The sequence below is a fragment of the Microcaecilia unicolor genome, chromosome 4, assembly GCF_901765095.1.
Source record: "Microcaecilia unicolor chromosome 4, aMicUni1.1, whole genome shotgun sequence".
NCBI classification, from domain to species: domain Eukaryota; kingdom Metazoa; phylum Chordata; class Amphibia; order Gymnophiona; family Siphonopidae; genus Microcaecilia; species Microcaecilia unicolor.
The window spans coordinates 361,995,760-362,022,289 of record NC_044034.1 but is presented as its reverse complement, the minus strand read 5'-3'; the positions used below and the strand labels follow the sequence as shown (position 1 = coordinate 362,022,289).

Genomic DNA, 26,530 nt, shown 5'->3' with positions numbered 1-26,530 from the left:
GCTGAAGCAACTATACTCAGAATTAACCTATACATGGACACTAAGGAACCTCCCAACGTTGACCCTCTGCGGTAACCCCTACTTTACCTCCCCCCCACCCCCCACCTTTATTAGAGGCAATTAAAAGCAAGACAGGCTCCACCAGAGATTCCTCAAGCTTCCTGGGTGGGTACTGGACTGGTATAGCAGAATCCAAGAAAAGGAAATTAACAGGTAAGAAATTTCACCTTCCTGTCATACCCATTCCCCTCGGGGTGGTGAATTTGTGGAAACGAATGTCCAAGAACAACGAAGAGAGTCCGTATCTCCCGCAAAAAAAAGCACAAAAACAACAAAACAAGCGGAAGAAATCCAGAAAAACCAGATTAAAGCCACAGATGATAAAAGCACCAAAAAAAGAAAATTTTATTAGGACCCTACACGGTCCGTGTTTCGGCTGAAAAGGCCTTCTTCAGGGGTCTTCAAATTACATAGTAACATAGTAACATAGTAGATGACGGCAGAAAAAGACCTGCACGGTCCATTCAGTCTGCCCAACAAGATAAACTCACATGTGCTACTTTTTGTGTATACCTTATCTTGATTTGTACCTGTCCTTTTCCGGGCACAGACCGTATAAGTCTGCCCAGCACTATCCCCGCCTCCCACCACCGGCTCTGGCACAGACCGTATAAGTCTGCCCAGCACTATCCCCGCCTCCCAACCACCAGCCCTGCCTCCCACCAACGGTTCTGGCACAGACCGTATAAGTCTGCCCAGCACTATCCTTGCCTCCCACCACCGGCTCTGGCACAGACCGTATAAGTCTGCCCAGCACTATCCCCGCCCCCAACCACCCGCCCCGCCTCCCACCACCGGTTCTGGCACAGACCGTATAAGTCTGCCCAGCCCTTTCTGGCACAGACCGTATAAGTCTGCCCAGCACCATCTCCACCTCCTGCCACCGGCTCTGCCAATCTCGGCTAAGCTCCTTAGGATCCATTCCTTCTGAACAGGATTCCTTTATGTTTATCCCACGCATGTTTGAATATGGATATTCCTTCAAATGTTCTCACGAGGTGAGATGACCACTTTACTGAAAATGTAACTGGGCTCTTGAAACAGCAGTCTCTTAAGCCGGAATGACATACTCACTTCGTTCCTTCACCTGGTCAGTCAGTCCTGGCTGCTAACAAAAGGATGAATTTTAGTGCGCTAAGTGTCCATGTCACAAATTTCTCAAAGTTTCCAAGGCACCTGATTTCGATCGTATGTTGCAAAGCACTACCCAAACAATAACTGAGGCCTGCCCACCAACAATCCCGCAGCTTCTGCTTCTCCGCTCTCCTGTATCCCCGTCTCCCGTGACACAACTCGCTCGCTCCGTGTAGGGTCCTAATAAAATTTTCTGTTTTTGGCGCTTTTATCATCTGTGGCTTTAGTCTGGTTTTTCTGGATTTCTTCCGCTTGTTTTGTTGTTTTTGAATTTGTGGAAACGGCATCCAGGTGGGAGTGGTGGAGATAATTAAAAAAAAAAAACAGCATCTGAATTTGAGAGAGCTTGGGAATCTCTAAGGGAGCGACAGGGCGAGTAGATGGCCTGGATGGAAAGACTGGGCAGGCCATATGGTCTTTATCTGCCTACATTTTTCTATGCTTCCATGTAAAAAGATACAAATAATATGCACGCTGCTGGCATTCACACATGGGTTTTGCAATCAGCACAGCTCTTGTACACATGTACCAGGCAAACCCAGAAGCAAATCACATGCTGGCACCATTCTTCTGTGCTTTAAATATACCTTTTCAAAATTTAAGCGCAGAAAACAGACACCAATGTGTGCTTTCACTTTAATGCCAGCATTAGTCCAGTGCTAGTGTTAGGTTTTGAGCATTGGCTCAAAAGACTGATCGAGGTTGGGCCCTTCAACTTGCTGCACCAGTGCTCCGCAGCCCTTTTCTGGAATATGCATAGGGTTTGCATACAATGGGTCACCATCTCATGCATATTCATTGTGGTAACAAAGCCCTGACTGGTCAAGTGTGCCTCCAGGAAAGGGTTGAAGAGCACTGTGCTAGACTGTCAAATTTTGACCTAGAAGTGGCCAGCAATGGGGACAGAGATACAGCCGGCATTTATAGGGTTAAGAAGCAATATTCAGCTACCAAACCCTCTAATTCTTTAACTCTGGTGCCTAAATATAAGTGTGATTTGTATACTAACTTTATAGAATGGTAACACTTAGAATTCTGAATGTCACGTTCGCGTGCATTAATGCTATGTGCAGACACAGTGGTAATCTACAATGCGAGCATGCAAGTCACATACCCCCAAGATTCTATATAGCACGACTTAAGCTGTGCTTGCAAATCTGGTCATATCAGGGGCAAAGTATTCTGGGTCTCTAGGCATTGAGAGTACGCCTCCCCCCTCCCCCCCACCATGCTGCTGCTTCTCCCCCCACCACCAGTGCCCCCACCCCCTACTTTGAAGGTCCCTGGTGGTCTAGTGGCTGTGGCTTCTTTGGGGGGGGGGGGCAGGAAAGAAATCACCTTTCCTGCCCCACCTGCTGCCGCTACTCTGCCCGGCTGGTGTGACACCATGTTTACAAAATGGCTACTGAGACTTCCTGCAGTAGTCTCGGCAGCCATTTTTAAAACACAGCTATGCCACCAGGAAGAATAGCAGCAGCACCAGTAGCCCACCAGGGCCCTGGAGGGGGGGGGGGGGAGGCTGTAGTGTGCAATGGAGGGCAACCAGGCAGAGCCTCTGGGCCCTCAGGCAGTGCCCGGTTGCCCGAATGGTCAGTTTAACCCTGGGTCATATTTTGGATTTGTGCGTGCAATTTAATTAGTTAAGCCAATCAGCACTAATTGCCAGTTTATGTTTGTACAGCGCTGCGTATGCCTTGTAGCGCTATAGAAATGCTAAATAGTAGTAGTAGTAAAATGTATGGACATTGTTATAGAAGACACCCGGTCCACGTCTAATTTAAGCATCAGCATTTTCACCCAAGTTTTACTTGGCGTAACTGCCCGTGACGAAATATATATTATATACAATTAATCAAGAAACTTCAGACCGCACAGAATACAGCAGCGAGACTGATCTTTGGTAAATCAAAATTTGAATCTGCCAAGCCCCTTCGAGAAAAATTACACTGGCTTCCTTCCCATCAAGGATCGTATTGCCTTTAAGATTTGCACCTTGATTCATAGGATCATTTACGGTGAAGTCCCTGGATACATGCCAAACCTAATAGATCTACCATCCAGAAATAGTTACAGTTTTTCTCGGCCCTATTTAATCTTACATTATCCAGACTGCAATGGCCTCAAATACAAATCTACCTATGCATCCAGCTTCTCCTTCATTGGAACACAGCTTTGGAATGCACTGCCTAAATTCTTAAAATCAACTCACAACCATCTACAGGAAATTATTGAAGACCACCCTGTTCAAGAAGGCTTACCTTCCAGACGTAATTTAGCTTACTTATTCATTGTTACAGCAAAATTTATGGTTCCCAAGGTTCTTTTATTATCTTCTATTGTCTTTATTGTTTTATACATAGTAACATAGTAGATGACGGCAGAAAAAGACCTGCATGGTCCATCCAGTCTGCCCAACAAGATAAACTCATATGTGCTACTTTTTGTGTATACCCTACTTTGATTTGTACCTGTGTTCTTCAGGGCACAGACCATATAAGTCTGCTCAGCACTATCCTCGCCTCCCACCACCGGCTCTGGCACAAACCTTATAAGTCTGCCCAGCACTATCCCCACCTCCCAACCACCAGCCCCGCCTCCCAACCACTGGCTCTGGCACAGACCTTATAAGTCTGCCCAGCACTATCCCCGCCTCCCACCACCGGCTCTGGCACAGACCTTATAAGTCTGCCCAGCACTGTCCCCGCCTCCCAACCACCAGCCCCGCCTCCCAACCACTGGCTCTGGCACAGCCACCCTGTTCAAGAAGGCTTACCTTCCAGACGTAACTTAGTTTGCTTATTCATTGTAACAGCAAAATTTATGGTTCCCAAGGTTCTTTTATTATTCTCTATTGTCTTTATAGTTTTATATGATACGTTTACGATTACCATTTTGCTATGACATTGTCCAATGATATATTACTGTACTGCAGCCTGCCCATGATATTGTGTAAGCCACATTGAGCCTGCAACCAATGAGAAAATGTGGGGTATAAATGTGTTAAATAAATAAAATAAATAAAAAATATATATTTTTTTCTCTCCTCTATGGACTAATTTTACAACTTGAATTCGGCTTTGTGTATTGTATTTTGTGCTTTATTTTGTTGCATTGCCTTTTTGGCTGGCTGTATCTTTCATATCTAATAAAAATGTTTAATATATATATATATTTGTACAGATGGGTGCTCCACCTTTTCTATAGACTGCATAGAAACTTAAGGCATTTTCTGTAAAGTTCGCTTAAATTTAGGCTTGCTTTATAGAATACGCCTAGGCAATTTTTTTCAGCGTCAATTTTTTAGGCAGGATATCTAGAATCTAGTCCATAGCGTGTAACTGGAAGGGGCCCATCAATTACACGCTTAGGTTACAGAACACTGCCACAGGGGCACGCCTAAATGATGCCAACTTACACTATTGTATAATGTAATCTGGGCCCCAGGCTCAGCTCACTGCGGTTTTGCTGCTCTTCGTACAATTTCCGGCCAGCTTTGAAGTGCATAACTTTCAGCTGAGATCATATTTAACCGTCTCTCTGACCTCATGTGCACCTTTCTTTAAATTAGTCACCTTAGTTTCTAACTCGGATTACTCTCTTACCTATTTATATGTTCCATCTTAGCTTATAGCCTACACTGTCAATTAAAATGTTCTATTACGTATTGTGTTGACATTGTAAGTAGTCTACCGTGCCGTACTTTGTATTGTTATTGAATATTTTTACAGCTGTAATTGCCTATTGCTCATGTTTGATTTATTCTTATTGTGCACCGCCTTGAGTGAATTCCTTCAAAAAGGCGGTAAATAAATCCTAATAAATAAATGGCTAGGCATTGGCATGGCCAACAGTCAGTCAGACCTATATCCTACAATGCTAATTACATTAATAGCACTGCTGAACAAACACACAGCATTAAGCTGTGAGGCCAGCTGAGTATCGGAGCTCAGACTAGAAGCCCTGTTGGACAGCCTTGAGTTTTGCTTTGGAACGGTGACAAAAAAGACAAAAAAAAAATCTAAAATCCAAATTGCACATCTGGTTTAAGCCACCAGAAACAGCTGTCCACCACCTTTATCCCTCTGGGGAACTCCACAGCCCTGGTATCTCATTACATGCAGTGAAAGGCCCAGCATGGGAAAAGATCGATTTCCAGTTTGATAAATGACTGTAGTACACCAAATTCAGTACAGGCTACAGCACTGGTCTTCAGTCTTTCATCAGCACCGCTATAATCTTATTTCCCTGTCATGCAGAAATTGGACACATTTTGAAGCATGCTCACAGGAAAGCAATTCCTATCAAACCAAGAAATCTGCCTCTTAAGCCCCATGTTTGTTGCTGCAGCAGGCCTGGGACTCTGATTGACCTCTGTTGGTTTAGGCCTTGGGGGAAAATATATTTGATGTGATGGCAAGCCTACCCTCCTCCCTACACTCTGTGTAATCCAGCTACAGCCACAGGATTCCCAGGAGAACTCTGCTTAAATCTGATCGCAGTTGCTTAGTTTCAAATTGGACAACTTACACAGGGGAGAGCCTTATATAGGGAACTCTTCTACCCCCCCCCCTTAAAAAAAGACCAGAAAGGTCCTTATATAGGGAACTCTTCTACCCCCCCCCCCTTAAAAAAAAAAGACCAGAAAGGCAGCAGGATAAAAGCATATATACCCTGCTCCAGACTGGAGACTTTAGAAACCAAGTCAGCTCAGAAATTGTGGTCAAGAACAGCTGCCTTAGAAAACAGAAGCTTTTATTTTTTCATCCTTTTCACCAGTAGTTCAGGGTAGGCTGAAAACACAGAACAAAACCCTGTTATTTCACTGGTTTGTGTGTTACACCATAGGCTCAGCTGTAAGTCTAGGTTCGTTGCCCGGTCCAAACACCAGCATCAAGTGGATTGCGTGTGATCACTGCCTTGATTCCCTCACACAGTACTTTGTACCCTTCTCCTTGAGAGCGAGGATGCTTTTAATCACAGGCATGGACAAAGGGACACATATAAATGTGTTATTTTGAATTTCAATTTATACTGTGTGTATGGCTGGTTGAAGATTGCATTTTGGCAAAAGAAAGCTCCAGATCTTGGAGGCTGTTTTACTTCAGGTCTACAAGCCCATTAAGGGAAAGGGGGGGGAAAGGGAACTGGGACTTGATATACCACCTTGCTGCGGTTTTTGCAACTACATTCAAAGCAGTTTACATATATTCAGGTACTTATTTTGTACCAGGGGCAAAAGTCCAGTTCCCCAGGATCAAAGTCCACTGCACTAACCACTAGGCTACTCCTCAACTCATTCCACCAATAAGAGCCAACCTCATCAGTGATGTCACAATGGCTTGATTGCTTGGCTCACTTCTGATATTGTGATGTCATAAGGGAATGGGAAATGGGACTTGATATACCGCCTTTCTGAGGTTTTTGCAACTACATTCAAAGCGGTTTACATATATTCAGGTACTTATTTTGTACCAGGGGCAATGGAGAGTTAAGTGACTTGTCCAGAGTCACAAGGAGCTGCAGTGGGAACCAAGTCCACTGCACTAACCACTAGGCTACTCCCCCACTGAAGTCCCTGTGTCTAATTTCCTCATAAAGCTACTCAAACCATCTGGCTTCTTTAGAGTATTGGACTGGTTCCTAAACCTGTCTATGGGGACCCCAGCCAGATGGGTTTGCAGGATAGCCACAACGCACATGCATGAGAGAAATCCTCATGCAATGGAGGCAGTATGCAGATCGCTCATGCATATTATTATTAATTATTGCATTTGTATCCCACATTTTCCCACCTCTTTGCAGGCTCAATGTGGCTTACAATACATCATGAGTGGTGGAAATATATTAGAAAATAGACATGTTACAGAAGGATCCTGGTAGCATTACAGTGATAAAACATGATAGTTATATAACAAGCAGATATTATAAGACAATTCTGAATGTATGTGGAGGAGTTGTGTGTATTTACGTTTGTTGATCTATTCACTAAGAATATCCTGAAAACACGTTTGGGAATCATTGGTTTAAAAGAGGCCTTTTTTGGGGTGAGAGAGGATGATCCTTTCCCTCCTTCCCCTTTTGGGTTTCCAGCACAATTGGGAATTGAGGCTGAAATTTTGTTATATACCTCTTATTCAAGGGAGGAAGGATTAAGAAAATTACAAAAGGTATCAGGTAATAAAAGTTTTTTAAAAAATCAGATATCTGGTTTATTAGACTAACTTAATACCTTTGACTAGCTTTCAAAGAGCAGAACCTTGTTTCTCAGGCCCAGGAAAATATGAGCAGAATGTATAAGTGAATGTTAATTCAATGACAGTCTCACCGAGAAAGGTAGTGGGAAGGGGTGAGACATGACACACTGGTGCCAGCTCTGAGCACACCCCTAAGATTGAGCCCACTTCTTCATTGTATCCAAGGATTCAGTAGTATTGAGCTTAGCAGACCCACAAGCTTTGAAAAGGTGACTTGCTTTGCAGGGAGAGATGAATAGCAAAGAAGTAGTATTTGAAGGTTTATGACAGAAAGCACCAGATGATTGTTATTGGTGTCAAAATGTTTTATCTTAAACTTCAAAGTTGGCATTGTTGTAAAAGTTTCTCATAGCATCTTGTCCATAAGGTCATTCATGCAGTACTCTGGCCCTGAATGCTTTGTGGTATCCGACGGAGTCGAGGCAGTCCGAATGTGTCATCGCAAGAGACTCTCAGCTGAAACTCCCCCTTCGCTCTCTAACCCTTCGCCCTAAGCCAGCCATGCGACCCTAACCCCTTTTCCCAAGTCAGTCCTGGGGCACCCCCATTGCCAGTCAGGTTTTCAGGATAGCCACAAACATGCATGAGATTTATATACACTACCTCCACTGTATGCAAACCTCGTCCATGCATATTCATTGCACATCTCTTAAAAATCTGACTGGCAGCAGAGGTACTCCAAGACCGACTTGGGAAACACTGGTCTAGCAGCTTCAAGCGATCCCCAACTGCTGTTGTTCAGCCACAAAGGCTGCTGGGACTGCCCTGGGAAGTCACGGTGATCATTTTGGGATCGGAAGCAGCATAGGCAGTACTCTGCAGTTGCTCTTGCCTGTGGGAAAAAGTATTACACGGAGAGGGAGGGGGTGAGGGACAGGAGAGTCTGTCCTTGTCACAATCAACCCTCATTCAAAGTAAGCCCAGGACATAGGGACAGGAAACTGTTCCTTTTCTCACATTCAAAGTTAAGGTCCAAACAGACTAAAACCCACACTAATGCTCCATTAAAGCTTCTGTATTAATACAAGAGAACAGGGTCAGACTATAAACAGCCTATCACCATCGTTGTAGCCCTGCTACGGGAAGTTTAACAGGTCTGATCTGTAGCTCTGCCACCTTTGACCTGCTTTGGCTTCCCTCTTCTCAGGCTGTAGACTCCTCCTCTAGGTCCCACCCTGGGTCCTCATTTACCCTTACGTTCCACCCTTTCCTTGTTCCCATCCCATCTCTCTTGTTATTGACCTCAGGGTTAACATTTCTTTCTCTGTTCTTACGTTCTGCACAAGGGTTGATTCTGTGGTTGGAGTTGTCACCCATGCTGTTTCCTGGGCTGTTCTCCGATACCTCAGTGACAGAATGCACTCTCCCATCACAGACAGGTGTTTTGAGGGAGGAGGCAATATTCTTGGAGATTATTTTGGGGTTGTAGCCTTTCTGTTTGAAGGATGCAGTCAGGCTTTTAAGGTGTCTGTCTCTGTCCCCTGGGTCAGAGCAGATACGGTGGTATCTTGTGGCTTGGCTGTAAATGATGGATCTTTTTGTATGTGAAGGATGTCTCAAAACACCCAGGGAGAATCTGCTACAGTACAAGGAGAAAAAAATCCACAGACAGAATCCCCCCTTGTAGTGACATACAATCCAGTGCTGGAAAAACTGAGGAAAATCATAAGAGATCTACAACCTATACTCCAGGAGGATGAATTACTGAAAGAGATATTCCCATCTCCACCAGTACTGGCCTTCCGACAGCCACCCAACTTAAAACACAAGCTAATCAGAAGTAAACTTCCATCACAGACTGAAAAGGAACAGAAGGGCACACGTCCCTGTAATTTATCCAGTTGCAAACTATGCCAAAATATTTCACAGGACCCCACAGTCATCCACAAAGGAAAGATATTCAACATAAAGGAATCTTTCACTTGCTCATCTTCCAATGTGGTATATATCATTCAGTGTAAAAAATGTAATGAAGGATGCTATATTGGAGAAACAGGCCAGATGCTTAAGACAAGATTCAATTTACATAGACATCATATAAACAATGCTGGTGCCAGCAGGGTTCCCACACCTGTTGGGCAACATTTTACAAGACCAGGACACTGCACCAGTGACTTCACAGTGAGAATCCTCAAAGGTAACTTTAAAACCATACAAGAACGTAAGACCTTTGAAGTCAGAATGATTGAATATTTGAACACCCAACAGAAAGGACTTAACAAGGACCTGGGGTTCCTAGCCCATTATAAACCATAAAGCTGTATGTCTCTGTTGATCACCCTCCCCTCACCTATCCACACCCATCCTGTTAGAATATCAATGATATGCTTTGATGTCCCCATGCATACCTCCTACCCACCCCCATCCTCCCACCCTGTCAGACTGTCATAGTAATGCTTGAATGTTTTCACTTATATACACTGTCAGCTAGCACATTTGCTTATTTCCGATCTGAGGAAGAAGGGCAACCTTCGAAAGCTAATCAAGAAATGTATTAAGTTATGTCCAATAAAAAAGGTATCATCTTATTTTCTTTTCCATGTTTTATTTTGTTCGATTTCTATTGATAACCTTAAGAGTGGACTAACACGGCTACCACACCTCTCTACATGTAGAACCCCAAAGAATAGCAAGATTCTGGAACCCTAAAGAGTAACAAGATTCCAGGCAGAATCTCAAAGAGTAGCAACGTTCCACGCAGAACCCCAAAGAACAGCAAGATTCCGGAATGCTAAAGAGTGACAAGATTCCAGGCAGAATCTCAAAGAGTAGCAGCATTCCATGTAGAACCCGATCTGACGAAGAAGGGCAACCTTCGAAAGCTAATCAAGAAATGTATTAAGTTATGTCCAATAAAAAAAGGTATCATCTTATTTTCTTTTCCATGTTTTATTTTGTTTGATTTCTATTGATAACCTTAAGAGTGGACTAACACGGCTACCACACTCCTCTACTATTTTTAGAAACGGTAATACATTTGATATAGCCTTTCTGTGGTACAAAGTGATTTACACATTATATACAGGTACTTTCTCTGTCCCTAGTGGACTCAAGTTTTGTACCCGAGGCTAATGAGGGTTAAGTGACTTGCCCAGGGTCATAAGGATTCTATTTGCAATGCTTCTGGTATGCACTTTACAACTTAATCTTCAATCTCATTATCTCTGTCTTCATCTTCTTCCCTAGAACTTACCTAAAGATGTATGTATTTATTTGTTTGTTACATTTGTATCCCACATTTTCCCACCTATTTGCAGGCTCAACGTGGCTTACGTAGTACTGTAAAGGCGTTCGCCAATTCCGGTATGAACAAATACAAAGCAAAACATTTATCAGAGAACAAAGTCTTAGGGCAGTGATTAACCAAACCTGTCCTTGGGGAACCCTAGCCAGTCAGGCTTTCGGGATATCCACAATGAATATGCGTTAGAGATTTGTATACCAAGTAGGCAGTATATTTATTTCCTAGCCGTTAAGCCCGTTAAAACGGGAGAGATTTGTAATTCTCACCGCCATGTCCAGCTAACCTCCTCTCTCCCCTCCCCCGATCCATGTCCAGCAACCCTGCTCTCTCCCCTGCCCTCCCCGCCATGTCCAGCAGCCCTCTGTATCTCCTGGCCTCCCCCTGTCCACCAACCATCCTCTCTCCCCTGCCCTCCCTCCATATTCAGCAACCCTCCTCTTTCCCTTGGCCTCCCCCCCCCCCCGTCCACCAAACCTGCTGTCTCCCATGCCCTCTCCCCATGTCCAGCAACCCTCCTCTCTGCCCTGCTCTCTCTCCATGTCCAGCAACCCTCCTCTCTCCCCCCATGTCCAGCTACCCTCCTCGCCGCCGCTCCCTCCCTCCTCCGTGCCGGGCCCCCTGCACTGACATGAGAGCGCCTCTCACCTCCATGTGAAAGTGCTGCAGGCAGGCAGCAGATCGCTCTGCTGCTGCCTGCAGCGCTTCCACACGGAGGTGAGAGGTGCTGTCATGTCAGTGCAGGGAGCCTGATACGGAGGGGGGAGGGAGCGGCATCGGGGATGGGGGGAGGGTGGAGGTTGGTGCACTGTCGATGTTCCTGTCCTTCATCTCCAGGCTCTCCAGCGGCAGGCCGGCAGCTTCCGTTTCCCTCTCTGTTCCGCCCTCTGACATCATCACGTCTTGATGCGAGGGCGGAACAGAGAGGGAAGTCTCTACTGCGCATCTGCGTGTGAGTCGGTCACTTGTCTTTTATATGTTTGATGTTATTTGTTGCATTTGTATCCCACATTTCCCACATTTTTGCAGGCTCAACGTGGCTTACATAAAGCCGTAGTGGCTATTGCCATTTACGGAATTGAGAAATACAAGGTATTATAAGGTTTAGGGTACAAACAGTAATAAAATAAATTAAAACAAGTGTATAAACAGTTCATAACAGGTGTAAGAGATAAGGGAGTAATGCATGTAAACCAATCTCTCTCATGCATATTCATTGTGGATACCCCGAAAACCTGACAGGACAGGTTTGGGCATCGCTGTTTTAGGGGATCTTAAGATCAGCACACATTTATGGTAGGGTCCACAGGAATAACCTGCAGTTAACGTCAAAATTTGTTTCCTTAAATGCTTACAGCATGTAACAGTTTGAAATATATTGCAAATACTCATGAATTGTAATTGAAACAGCATAACTTATTTTATGTAGGGGAGAAGTGCATAGGACACATCACTATAACATTTTTTTTTAAATATCTGTTTTATACAACTGCGCAGCCTTCCCAGACAATCAACTTGCTGCTCCTGGCCAACTTATTAATGGTCTGAAGGATGGGTAACCAGGACACCCATTTGGCCACTACAGATGAAAATATCTTAACATAACCATCATAGAGACTGTCAGTTGCTACAATCATTTTTAGGGAAAGATTTACCATTTCGGGTCTTGCAGTCTCTGTTGTAAACTCGATTATACGCAATCAAGATTTTCCCTGAGCCTTGGAAGCATCACAAAGATAACTGTACCAGTGTGTTTATTTTTTTTAATCCATTGGATTTCAGAACCTCCCCCACACCCAAAACATCAACCACATAGATTAATCATGAATTAGAATAAGAATTTGCAAAACTCCTAATGAAACCAGGATAATTGTATTGGTTAATTTTTATTGTATTTTTTTTTTTATACACTACATTGTGCAGCTGAAATGTTAAGAGATTGTTACTGATTTTCTTGAAAATCTTTGGGGTAGCCCAATTACATTTAGGCTGTACCACGGACAAGTCTCACTAGCCAGTATCGCAAAACAACCTGAACTCCTGCAGACCATTCACATCAGTTTAAACTACCTCCCAAAGACACAGAGGACACATTTAAATTCCCTTGGCATTCCTGCTGTATTCTCATGGCTTCCTCTTGCTTTCACTCTGCTTCTTTATAGCTTTCTGTGCCTTTAGAAATTTCAGGAAGAAGGGATAAAGAAACTGCACAAGTGCTAGGATCAGGGCTGATTAATGGGATTCATCACTGTCAAACCTCTTCTTGCTTTTCCTTACTGAAGGGTAAGGTATGTGCATTTCAAACATCAAACGCACTGTGGGTTTGTGGTTTATTACACTCACTGGTAAGGGCATCTCCCTAGCACAAGGGTGGAAACAGTCCTTGAGAGCTGCAGCTCAGTTGGGTTTTCAGGATTTTCCCCATGAATATGCATGAGATCTATCTGAATGCATTGCCTATGCAAATATATCTCTTGCATTTTTGCACTCAAATGGATAAGCTCTGGAACTTGTTAACCAGAGAATGTTGTAACAGCGGATAACGTATCTAGGTTTAACAAATGGTTTGGACAAGTTCGTAGTCTGCTATTGAGACAGACCTGGGGAAGCCACTGCTTGCCCTGGGATTGGTAGCATGGAATGTTGCTACTCAGATTCTGTCAGGTAGCTGTGACCTGGATTGGCCACTGCTGGAAACAGGATATTAGGCTTCATGGACCATCAGTCTTGCCCCAGTATGGCTATTTTTATGTTCACTAGGGAAATCCTGAAACCCTGACTAAATTGTGGCCCTCAAGGACTGAGGTAGTTCTAACGCATAGAGCCAAACAAATGATTCTGATTCTGCTCTGCCTCCGTAGCCTGTTTCAGAACTGTGTTTGCAGTGGGTGTTTTGTACTACTGAAACCCATCTGTAGCAGCTACTGTAGTAGGTGTGCATGATTGGCATGGAGGCTAAAATGGCCACTGAACTGAGCAGCAGCCCAGGACTGCCAAGTGACCATACTGTTACCCATAGCATCAGACCTTCAAAGAATCCCTCCACCAAGGCTGCCGGGGGGGGGGGGGGGCAAGGGGGACTAAATTCCCCGGGCCTCCAAAGGGGGCCCAGCGCCGGGGTCAGGCCGCTGGCACAGCAGTCCCTGGACTCACCTGCCTGCCCCCTGCATTAAAATCGGCAGCGCCTCAGCTGAGTTATCGCCTCCCTTCCCTTCGGGCCCTCCCTGTGTCCTGCCCTTGCGGAAACGGGAAGTTACATCAGACGAGGGCGGGACACAGTGAGGAAAGGCCCAAAGGGAGGCGATCTGCCTTTCCAAATGGAGCTCAGCTGAAGCACTGCCGATTTTAATGCAGTGAGCCTGGTGGCGGACGGAGCCAAAGGCAGGCAGGTGAGACTGGGGACTGCAGCAGCAGCGGCGGGGGGGAGGGCGGACGCCCCGGGCCTGGCTTAGTCTCTCAGCAGCCCTGCCTCCACCAGTCATCCTGCCTGCAATGTCCATCAGGGTTCCAGTCTACTCAGGCAGCTGGAGGTATACTGGAGGGATGGGGGTAGACAGATAACCGAGTCAGTACTATTCTTAGTCTATTGCATGTGAGGAGATACAAGTCTGATATTGTCAGTAGGGAAATTAGAATTGCATGTCCATGAATGCAACAGGTAAAACCAGGATTGGCTCAGCTTGTCCCCTTGCTCATGTAGCTGTATGTTCACTCAGCTGTCAGAGATGGATGTGGCTGGCTGCTTTCCTGTCATCTCAGCATGAACAGATTTCACAGGGAGGGGGGTGACAGTGTAGTTAAGGCATGTGATTTCCATGCCGGACGGACACAGCTGAAGACCCGAGATAGAGGAGTAAGCTATGCCCATGCAGGAAGAGGGGGCCCCCCCCCCCAAGAGTGTAATCTATGAGCTGTCTGCTGGTAGGAAGACAACCCTCAGAGGAAGGGTCTGAGTAAATATTTTTACCACAAATAAGTGAAACTTGAGCTGTAGCACAGGGGTCACTACAGTTATGAACTTGAACCCTTGGAGGCATTTGCAGGAGGGTCAGGGGAAGGGCAGGGACCTCACCTCTTCACCTTGAGGAAATTCATACGCAGAAAGTGAAGAAACAGAAGCGGCTGGAAAGTCTCTCATGGTTTGTTTATTAATACGAAGATCACAAATGCTCACAATAACCAAAAGCATTCTTATTGGCATGCTAGATGGAGGCATTTTCTATAAAACGTACTGTCTGTCTTAAAAAGGTTTTAATCTTTTGTTATTTCCCTTGCTGGTCTAACATTACCATTGCTTTCCTGTGCAATTCCTTTCCCTCCCCCCCCCCCCCCCCCCCATGAAATATTTGCTTGACCCACTTTTACAGACACTTCAGTGCAAGAGAATAAGAAATGGCAAGCATGAGAAGCATTGCCCTGACTGGGCCGCAAGGGGGGAGGGGATTGTGCAGTGTGCCGAATGACAACACCAGGTACGCTCCAGAAATTGTGCTTACATCTTCTCCTGCTGCCGCTGTCTCATGGCTCTCTATTCCCTTTCATCTCCCGATTCTCTAATCCACCAGTGACCTGGTCTCCCATAAAGGGCCACGCTGGGCTGGTTTTACCGGATATCAGGAAAGCGGGGGGGGGGGGGGGGGGGGGGGGGGGGGGGGGGGGGAGGGCATATAAACTCAGACTCTCCACCCCACTCCAATCTCACAGCTGTCTTTCATCACCTTTGGTGAACTACTGTGCAACCCTCAAATCCAAAAACCTTTTTTTTAAAGGGGGAAAAGTTGCAGCACGGTTCATGTCTAATGGAAAAAGGGTGGTGATATTACGTTGCTTTCATAGCAAAGCTACAACACGGGTTTACTTACAGTAGCACACAAGTCCCACAGATGGACAGGGGAGGAAAAAAAAACAAAAAAGCCTTACAAGCACCAAGGCATACAACAGAATAAGGTCAAGTTGTGATCTGAAACCAGGGATAAAAAATTTTGTTATGACATTCAGTTTTCAAGTATTTTGGTGACATGACACAGAGCTCATTCTTCAGTGTGGGGGACAGCAAAAACCTCTGCAAAGTCATTAGAAAATAAAGGAACAGTAGTAACAAAATATAGAAAGAGGCTCTAGTTCCCATATACTAGTTTATATATAAACGTGCGTTAACATTTATTAACTCTGGTGAAAGAACAGCGCCAGCCTGTCACTGCATGCACAGCTGGGGCGATGCTGTTAATGGGAGGGAGGGAGGGGGGTAAAACCTTTGTAACAATGCAACGCTAGTCTGACCAAGAAAATACAAAGTGCCGTTGCACGGAGCACGCAGGCACGGGCTCCGTGTCAAGGGTGGGGGGGGACGGGGACGGTCACGCTACAAATGGTAGTGTGTGGAAAAATGGAGCGATGCGGACGTTATGTGCTCAAACATTCTCTGAGATGATTCCTATAGTGTATCAGCCCCTGGACCGAACAGGCTCCGCGGCTCATATCCCTGTAGAGAGGGTGGGGGGAGGGGAAACAAAAGACACAAGTTACCACAGACACAAAAAAAAAGTTGGTTCAGAAAAGTCAGTAATTGGCAGCGTGTCAAACGACTGACTGTTCTCTTACCCCATTTTCCTCCTGCTTTGCAACCCTGTACTCAATCTGGGGCATTATGCTAGGACTAAGGAATTAAGTCCTAACTATTGATGCATTTAACTTCAGACAACACTGATATAACATCGCTGGAATTTAAGGATTCAAGCCTGCATGTCATGTTGTAGTGCTTCTAACCCTCTTAGGGACCACCAGATAAGCACCCAGAGCTCCAGAGAGATCACTGACCCATAACTTGTTTGGCTTATGGAATTTTAAAGATGGAAGCCCATCACAGTACGAAACGGAAATTCAAAAAGTCGTGCTTTACTGCTGGTGCACCTTTATTCGGACAGTTGTGGAATAAAAGCGGGGGGGGGGGGGGGGGGGGGAGGGGGTTCTTCACTCAGTCTGGTTTTCAGGACATCCATACAAAAGATCTGCATACAACTGACGCAGTGGTGTGTTAGTCTCGTGCCACGTTCATGGTGTATCTTCCTGGAAACCAGACTGGCTGGGTTGAGCACCCTTGCTTTAGAGGTCATATAATCTATCCGCAGAAAAACAGAACTACTTCTAAAAATTATTCTGTACAAATCCAAATAACAGAAAAATAAAATGAAGAGAGGAGGGGATGGTGCTGGGCAGACTTATACGGTCTGTGCCAGAACCGGTGGTGGGAGGCAGGACTGGTGGTTGGGAGGCGGGCATAGTGCTGGGCAGACTTATACGGTCTGTGCCAGAACCGGTGGTGGGAGGCAGGACTGGTGGTTGGGAGGCGGGGATAGTGCTGGGCAGACTTATACGGTCTGTGCCAGAACCGGTGGTGGGAGGCAGGACTGGTGGTTGGGAGGTGGGGATAGTGCTGGGCAGACTTATATGGTCTGTGCCAGAGCCGGTGGTGGGAGGCGGGGCTGGTGGTTGGGAGGCGGGGATAGGGCTGGCCAGACTTATACGGTCTGTGCCAGAGCTGGTGGTGAGAGGCGGGGTTGGTGGTTGGGAGGCGGGGATAGGGCTGGCCAAACTTATACGGTCTGTGCCAGAGCTGGTGGTGGGAGGCGGGGTTTGTGGTTGGGAGGCGGGGATAGGGCTGGCCAGACTTATACGGTCTGTGCCAGAGCTGGTGGTTGGGAGGCGGGGATAGTGCTGGGCACTTATATGGTCTGTGCCCTGAAAAGGACAGGTACAAATCAAGGTAGGGTATACACAAAAAGTAGCACATACGAGTTTATCTTGTTGGGCAGACTGGATGGACCGTGCAGGTCTTTTTCTGCCGTCATCTACTATGTTACTATGTAACTTGATACAGATGAGTCAGGACACAAGGGCACAGAGTTTTGTATCAGTGCATTTACCTGATAAATTTCTGTTTACCAGATTATTTTTTAGCACACCAGCATTCCCCCTTGTTTTGTTCAGATAAGCGGTTTTACCTTTTTGCCTTATATACACTATGCATCTAATTTTTTGAAGTTCTGCATTTGTTAGTACGATGAGCTGACATTTGGATTTGACATCATACTTTTTGATATTAAAATTGTAAAGAGTTTTTGAATTATGGACACTTTTCACAGACTTCTTGATTTGTATGTGGAAATTTCAGTGATGTAAGGAGAGCACATCGAATGGCCTTGTATTTTGGCAATTTCATGTTTAGCTCTCGGGCGAGTCCTTACTGATGAATTCCCACTATTTCACTTTATTGCAATTTTGATTTATTTTGCATAGCATTTTTTTTACAGTTCACTTTTTTAGGGTGGGTTATTACTATTTGCTGTATTTAGTGTACCTCCCTTAATTTAGGGTGTTTTAGTAATTCACAGGCAGATGATCAAAAGCAAACGCCGGCACTAGAAGCTGTTAGCGCCAGCGTTTGCCCCATGATCAGAGCCCTCGAGCGCGTGAAAACGCGCTCGAGGGCTCTGATCACAAGTGGCATGCAAATGCATGCTAATCAGTGCTTACCGCATTCATCCCCAATGATCAGCGTCCAGCGCGCCAAAGATTGGGTCACTGGCCGCGACAAACCCTACGCCAGCTTCGAGCTGGCGTTAGGGTTTGCAGATCATTGGGAAGGAATGGTGAGCCCTGTCCAGCATGCATTTGCACGCTGGCAGGCCCCCATTCCCCCCTACAGCAAACCTGCAAGCGAGGCCAGTTGAGGACGTCCAAAATTTGGACGGTTCTATGACAGGGCAGCTGAGGATGTCCAAATTTTCGCCGTTTCGGCAATGGGCAGTTAAGGTCGTCCAAAATTGGATGTTTCTAAGAGAAAGATGTCTTTCTCATAGAAACATCCAATTTTGGACGTCCTTAACTGCCCATTGCAGACACGTCCAAATTTTGGACGTCCTTCAACTGCCCCGTCACTATACCTCCGACACCCCCTTGAAATTTGGCCGTCCTTGCAACAGGGCAGTTGAGGACGTCCATCTTTTTTGTTTTTTTTTTGTTACATTTGTACCCTGCGCTTTCCCACTCATGGCAGGCTCAATGCGGCTTACATGGGGCAATGGAGGGTTAAGTGACTTGCCCAGAGTCACAAGGAGCTGCCTGTGCCTGAAGTGGGAATCGAACTCAGTTCCTCAGTTCCCCAGGACCAAAGTCCACCACCCTAACCACTAGGCCACTCCTGCACTGTTGCTACGATTTGAGATTCTACATGGAATGTTGCTACTCCACTAACCACTAACAACATTCCATGTAGAAGTCGGCCCTTGCAGATCACCAATGTGGCCGCGCAGGCTTCTGCTTCTGTGAGTCTGACGTGCAGGACGTCAGACTCACAGAAACAGAAGCCAGCGCAGCCTTCTACATGGAATGTTGCTAGTGGAATAGCAACATTCCATGTAGAATCTCCAATAGTATCTATTTTATTTTTGTTACATTTGTACCCCGCGCTTTCCCACTCATGGCAGGCTCAATGTGGCTTACACGGGGCAATGGAGGGTTAAGTGACTTGCCCAGAGTCACAAGGAGCTGCCTGTGCCTGAAGTGGGAATCTAACTCAGTTCCCCAGGACCAAAGTCCACCACCCTAACCACTAGGCCACTCCTCCACTCTTCCGATTTAAAGATGGGCGCCCTTCTCTTTCATTGGTCTCCAGCCCAGACCTGTCAAACAAGTGCGGGAGGATTGTGCTGAGCGCATGCTCAGGCACAATTCTCCCGCACTTCTACCCCATGATCAGAGATAATTGCGCTGCTTAAATTTGCATGCATTATCTCTGATCATAGGTCTAATAGCGCCCCCCCCCCCCCCCCGCTGTTCCAGCGCTATTTTAGAGTGCTGTTTGGAACAGCGCGGGGCTTTTGATCATCTGCCTGTCAGACCAGCAACATAAGCCAATTGTCTGCAAGTGGCATCAAGTTTCCATTTGTAGTATTTCCATTACGTGGTTACACTAGCTTGTCTTATAAATCCAGCTTCCCTTTCAATTATTTCTCCCCTTCTTCGATTAACACTACTTTTAGCTTGAATTCGCAATTTTTCCCTTTTGTGTTTTATTGTGCTTCTTAAAATTGCATTTTATTCTATTTTTATATTGTAAATCACTTAGACCATTTTGACTTTGTGGTATATCAAAGTATGATTATCAACAACTGGGTGGAAAAAAGATTTTCATTTTTACGTTCCTCTACATCAGGGAATTGCACAACGGGCTGCGAACAGATGCAAGAAATCTCTTCCCTGAACAGTTTAGTCCAAGCTGACACCTGAAGAAACGGGAGATAAAGTGACTCAATCACAGCAACCAGGAATAATAGAACTGGAATTCAGGTCTCCTGGTCCTTAGATCCATCGCTCCACGCAAGGCCTTTCCCATTTGCTGTTTCCCCCCCCCCCCCCCCCCCCCCCCCCCTCTGACACCACATTACTGAGATTTAAGACCAACAATCTAAGCAAGTTAATCTGTCAAAAAACAAAACAAAACCCCAAAAGGCTGACCATAACCACGGAGCAGAGATAGAAGGACTCAGGATGAGGGATACCCACCTGCTACACCATCTCATACTGATTGGCAGTGATGAACCGGGAGAGGCAGCAAGCCAGCAGCATTCCAATCAGCTGTGCAAGACACAAAACAGATATGAACACTTATAAGCAACCTCCACGCTGACCGGGAGGGACAGAGAAACCAGGGCTGGATGACAGCTTGTACATGTGCAGTAATGCTATTTAACCCTCTCTTGGAGGTACACCTAGTTGCTAATTTTCAAGAATACTACAAATGTCTAAGATTAATTTGTGTGCAATGGGTTTTCCAATATATGCAAGGCCTCAGGCCTATTTACTGCAGTAATCCTGGAAACCCGACTGGCTGGCTATTGCCTCCAGGAGAAGATGGAAAAGCAATTTCACATCACACTTACCCCGGGGTCACAGGCTCAGAGCAGTGGTTCTCAAGCCAGTCCCCTGAGGCACACCCAAACCAGTCAGGTTTTTTAGGATACCCACCAATGACTATACCCCTTGCTCATACCTCTCATACTCCCTTCACCCTTCCCCTTCTCTACCTACCTCTTTTTATTACTCTGCTATAATTAATTAATATTTTCTCTATCAATACTCTGTAATCCATATTATTATGTAAGCCGCATTGAACCTGCTTTGAGTGGGAAAGCGCGGGGTACAAATGTAATAATAAATAAATAAATATGCATAGGAAAGATCTGTATACAAAATGAGGCAGTTTATGTAAACCTCTCTCATGCACATTCAATGGGGAAATCCTGAAAACCCACCTGGGTTGTGGCCCTCAAGGTTGTTCACGTTTTCAAAAATACTAGGACTAGGGGGCATGTGATGAAGCTACAATGTAGTAAATTTAAAACGAATCGGAGAAACTTTTTCTTCACTCAACGTGTAATTAAACTCTGGAATTCGTTGCCAGAGAATGTGGTAAAGGCGGTTAGCTTAGCGGAGTTTAAAAAAGGTTTGGACGGCTTCCTAAAGGAAAAGTCCATAGACCGTTATTAAATGGACTTGGGGGAAAATCCACTATTTCTGAAATAAGCAGTATAAAATGTTTTGTACTTTTTTGGGATCTTGCCAGGTATTTGTGATCTGGATTGGCCACTGTTGGAAACCGGATGCTGGGCTTGATGGACCTTTGGTCTTTCCCAGTATGGCAATACTTATGTACTTATATAAAGCTGCCCACCTCTGTGCTAGCACATGACAATTCCTTAATGTGGAAGTCACTGAGCAGATAAGTCGTCTGGATAAGAGTATGACTTTTCCTAGACTATCTTTTACACAGGCATGATGGTTCATCTAGATCAGTCCTTGAGACGCATAGATCCAACCAGGTTTTCAGGACATCTATAATGAATATACATACATTGCTTTCATTATATGCAAATCACAGCAGTAGAGTGGCCTCCCTTCTTTCTTGCCACTCCAAAAGGTACTCAGAAATGGTATGGGACCTTTTAGTAGAAGACCATACATGCTCAAGTGCTGTGGTGTCTCACCCTCCCCTGACAGAAAATGAATCTGTGAGGGTGGGACACATGAGTGCAGGCCTTTACTGAAAGATCCCATGCTGGACCCGGGGGGGGGGGGGGGGGGGGTGGAAGCAGAGATGCTATCGGGAGAGGTTATAGGGAAGGTGGTGAGAGATAGGGCCTTGAGCTGCCCCTGGAGGGTGGAGGCACATGGCTATAGGTTCATCCAGGCCTCCACTGAAAGGTCCCATGCTGGACCTGGGGGGGGGGGGGGTGTTGAAGCAGAGATACTGGACCCGTGAGAGGGTATAGGGAAAGGGAAAGCAGAGATTCCGGCCACCTTTAGGAGGGGAAGTTGAGAGAGAAGGCCTTGAGCTGCCCCTGGGGGAGGGGGGGTGAAGGCACATAAGTTCATCCAGATACCACTGGGCTGACCCTGCATATACTGTACCGTATAAAGTTGTTGAACTGTATTTCTGGCAGATAACTCCCTGGAACACGCTGCTCAAAAAAACCTAGCACTTTGGTGTCATTTCCAGGATGCATACTGGACAATTTTCTGCACATTTCAACTTCATCAAAATCTGTAGTTTATTGAACTTCATACTTTTGAGTCTAAAGTATACTTGAAAACTGGTTGCCACAGGAAACATTTTTTGCTCGTGCAAAAATGTAACGGATAGGAATTACTAGCGAGGCTTTTGAACCTCCGTGAGCTTCAAGGGGCCAACAACATCAGGTCTAAGTACTACTCCATTCCTGTAATAGTCTCAGGACATGTGTAACAAAACCTGGGGATGAAATATCCTCATGAGATTCATTCCTAGCTGGAGGAAGGGGAGGGTCAGATGGAATTCTCTCTGAAGATTCCTCCCCTGGAACGAAATTCACAAGGATCTGGAAATTCCTCAAAAGCACCGATTAAAAATTGCACGACAGCAGGAGTCTATTGGATATCCTGTAAACTGCACAAATCTCTGCATAGGCAATAGCCTTTTCTGTTCTGATCAGGGTTGCCATATAAAAAAAAAAAAAAAATTCCCACACAAAACAGCCCAAAACCTGCCCAAAAACCGCACACACCCCACCCCCGACGTCATCACCCCGCCCCTTCCGTCATCACCCCCACCCCCGCCATCAACCCCGCCCCTTCCATCATCACCCCGCCCCCATCAGCCCCACCCCTTCTGTCATCAACCCCGCCCCCACCGTCATCGCCCCGTCCAAAACGTCGGCAAACCCCGCCCAAACATCACAAACCCCACCTCTGTCGCCATTAGCCCCACCCCCGCCGGCCGAAAAAACCGCCCCAAAACCCGCAGAAAAAAAATAAAACCAGCCCAAAAAACGCAACTCGCCGCGGGCAAAAGTTTCCCGCGGCGGGTTGCGGAAAACCACCCACCTGGCAACGCTGGTTCTGATATCATTAACTTCATCCACTTGTGTATCTGAACACACACATGGGCTGGCTCAGCAGCTCTGGTATCAAATGCTGGAGAGCCCCTGGATTCAATCCAAATTTGGTCTTTGGCTTCTTACTAATTTCTACAGTGCCTTGTAGACAGTGCCAGAAGAGGTCTTGCTGACAATCGATTCCGCTCAAAGAACAAATATGAATTAATTAGCACCATTTGCTATGGGACATAGTTAAAAAACATGGATGAGAACAGAAGAATAAGGGAATGAGATGGGATTTTAGGATAATTTGAGTAGGGGCCAGAGAGGGAACATGACGTATCAATTCAGTAGTTTATTCCAGGTATGGGGCACAGTAAGGCAGAAAGAACAGAACCTTGAATTGGAGGGAAACAGTCCAGTTTAGGGTGATTCAGTGGCGTAGGAAGGGGGGGGTGGGGCAGTCCACCCCGGATGCACGCGGTTACTTCCTGTTCCGGGGCAGAGAAAGCAGGGAAGCAGCAGAGCCGACGCAGCTCCCAGTGACGTGCACTGGGGGTGGATCGGCCCTCCCGCCTGCCCCCCACTGCAAGGTAAGGGTGCGTTTCGTGGGGGGGGGGGGGGGGGGTGCGCAGCGGCGACCCGCCCCGGGTGTCAGGCACCCTCGCTACGGCACTGGGGTGATTTACTAGTCTAATGGAGGTCCGGGGTAAGGGTGGGATAAAGAGGATAATAAGTCATGAGTTGCTGCAGAACGAATACACTTATAGGTGGGTAAAAGCAGTTTGACCGAGCCAGTGATGTCATATGAAAATGGTTACATGAAGCTACACTGGCAAAAGGAAAGAGACGCACTTAGGACGGGTTTCATCGGTGCTGTGTATGTAAAAAAAAAAAAGGAGGTGGCCGAGGGCCTGGGAGGACAACAGTATTATCACTCTGCCTAAGCCACACCCTTTTCAAGATGGCAGCAAATAGTGGACACCGTTTTGATTAACAGGAGATGGCTGTCCTGTTTCGGTTATTGGTGAGCCCTTAGGTTCCCGGAGGCCCGCAAGACCTCAGAGGACCGCCGTGCACCCCGAATCTTCACCCGCGGCGACCGCCGTTCACCGAGGGTTGAGCCCCCAGCTGCAGGCGGCCAGCAGGACTGCTGGAACCGCGGGGTGACGGCCGGCCTGGCGGGGTAGTCAGCAACACAGTCTCGGAAGGGCAACTAGCAAGGACGGCTAGCGCAGAAAAGGAATGCAATCACTGAGGATGGCTAGCAAGGACGGCTAGCTGGAAGAGGACACAGTCTCTGAAGGGGCTAGCAAGGACGGCTAGCTTGAAGAGGAACATGGTCTCTGAAGGTGGCTAGCAAGGACGGCTAGCTGGAAGAGGAACACAGTCTCTGAAGGTGGCTAGCAAGGACGGCTAGCTGGAAGAGGAACAGTCTCCGAAGGTGGCTAGCAAGGACGGCTAGCTGGAAGAGGACACCGTCTCTGAAGGTGGCTAGCAAGGACGGTTAGCTTGAAGAGGAACACGGTCTCTGAAGGTGGCTAGCCGGGACGGCTAGCTGGAAGAGGAACAGTCTCCGAAGGTGGCTAGCAAGGACGGCTAGCTGGAAGAGGACGCAGTCTTTGAAGGTGGCTAGCAAGGACGGCTAGCTGGAAGAGGAACACAGTCTCCGAAGGTGGCTAGCAAGGACGGCTAGCTGGAAGAGGACGCAGTCTTTGAAGGTGGCTAGCAAGGACGGCTAGCTGGAAGAGGAACACAGTCTCTGAAGGGCAACGCTCCATACTTCACTGTGTCGGCTCCTGACAATAGAAACGGAAGCGCTGAGCCCTTCTTGTTCTGGGGTTTAAATCCCCCGCCAGTCCATCCCCTCCCTGGAGAGGAGCCAATCCCTTCAGCCCTGACAGGCCAGGAGGGCCTGGATAGGTGGACCTGCCTCGCAGGCGGAGTTCCTCCTTCCATGCGCCAATCCGGCGCGAGTGGGCGGGACTTGCTCGCTGGTTCGCTCTGGCCGGGGAGACGACGACGCCGCCATCTTGGCCGGCGCCTTCCCTTCCCTGAGGCCGGCGTTCGCTCCCGCGGGTCGCCAGCCTCGGGCCGACCCGCGGAAGCGCTGGCCCCGTCGGCGGCTTGTCTCTGCCGCACTGGAGCCCGCGGCCCCCGTCGATCATCGCTCCCCGCCGCGGGAGCACAGGTAAGGACCCGGAACGGGACAATGGCATAACAACACAAGGCTGAAACCATTCCACCCAAGGAGATTTTAATTCTCCCTAATGCAGCCGCCATCATCTCGGTACACTCAAAACAATGTAACTGATATGTTGACAAGCACCGCATATTGGCTTCAGGCCAGATAGTGGACCAAGAACACTCCTGCCATCTCCTGTGAATCAAACCTCCTTGCGGACACCCCATGGCACTTCTTGTTTCACACTACTCGTGGCCATCTTGGATGGGTGACGTCATAGGAAGTGATGATCATTACATCTCATCAGACCCCGCCCCCTGCAGTGTAAGCAGTTTATTTGTCCCAACCCATTAAACTGTTTTTTTTTTTAAGGCATTTTTTTCAAACACAGGGTGCAGATTTATTTTATTTTTTTCCTGTGCGAGATCCACTGTCTGCTTTTCTCCCAGAAACAAAAGGGATACTCTCTCCTAGCGAGAGAAGAACAGCTGAACTTGTGTCATCAAGTTTGTATGACCGTCTTAAGACTTTTTTAAGCAGTGCTTTGAGAACTTCACAGTGCATTCTCAGGAGCGAAAAGACATGCCCTGTCCTTAAAAAGCTTTTTGTTTAACCAAACTGTTTCTCAGCGATTGCCTCTCTGTAGGAAGTATAACCCCATACCCTCCCCTCCCTCTCCCCTCGCCTCCTCACTCCATGTGAAAAAGAAAGCAGGCAGTGTGGAATAAACTGCAAAATAAAAATCATTTTTTTTCTTTTCTGTGTGTGTGATGGCTGACTGCTTTCTCTCAGGAAAAGGACATTTTAGGCTTCAGAGAGGCAGTCTTAAAAAGCTTTTGTTTAAACAAACAATGTGTCTCTTGTTTCAAAGCTTGGTAACTAATTTCCTGTCCCATTGTGTGCATAGCCTGCTTTTCCCCCTCATCCCTTGCGTAGAGTCTGTAAAGTACAGCTGATCCGAGAACTCCTGCCAGTATATAGACCACCAAGCAAAAAAGATGTAAAAAGGCAGAGATTTGCCCATTTCCCCTTCCTTTTTCTTTGGGGGGGGGGGTCATTTTACACTGTCTGAAACCCCCTTATTACAGCACAGACAGGTTTCATACTGCTTTCTCTCTTTCTGGATTTTAAAAGGGCTTTAAAAGAATGCATGAAGCACTAGGGTTGTATCTGTTTCAGAATGAAGACTTTGAATCGCAGCCCCTCCCCCCCCCTCTCATAGCATTCAAGACATGTCCAGGGC

The 26,530-nt window shown here is 46.6% G+C and overlaps 1 pseudogene; it reads right to left on the bottom strand.

Annotated features, from left to right (window-relative positions):
• Positions 1-15,862: 15,862 nt before the first annotated feature.
• Positions 15,863-26,530, bottom strand: part of LOC115469745 — a 52,941-nt pseudogene continuing 42,273 nt past the window's right edge.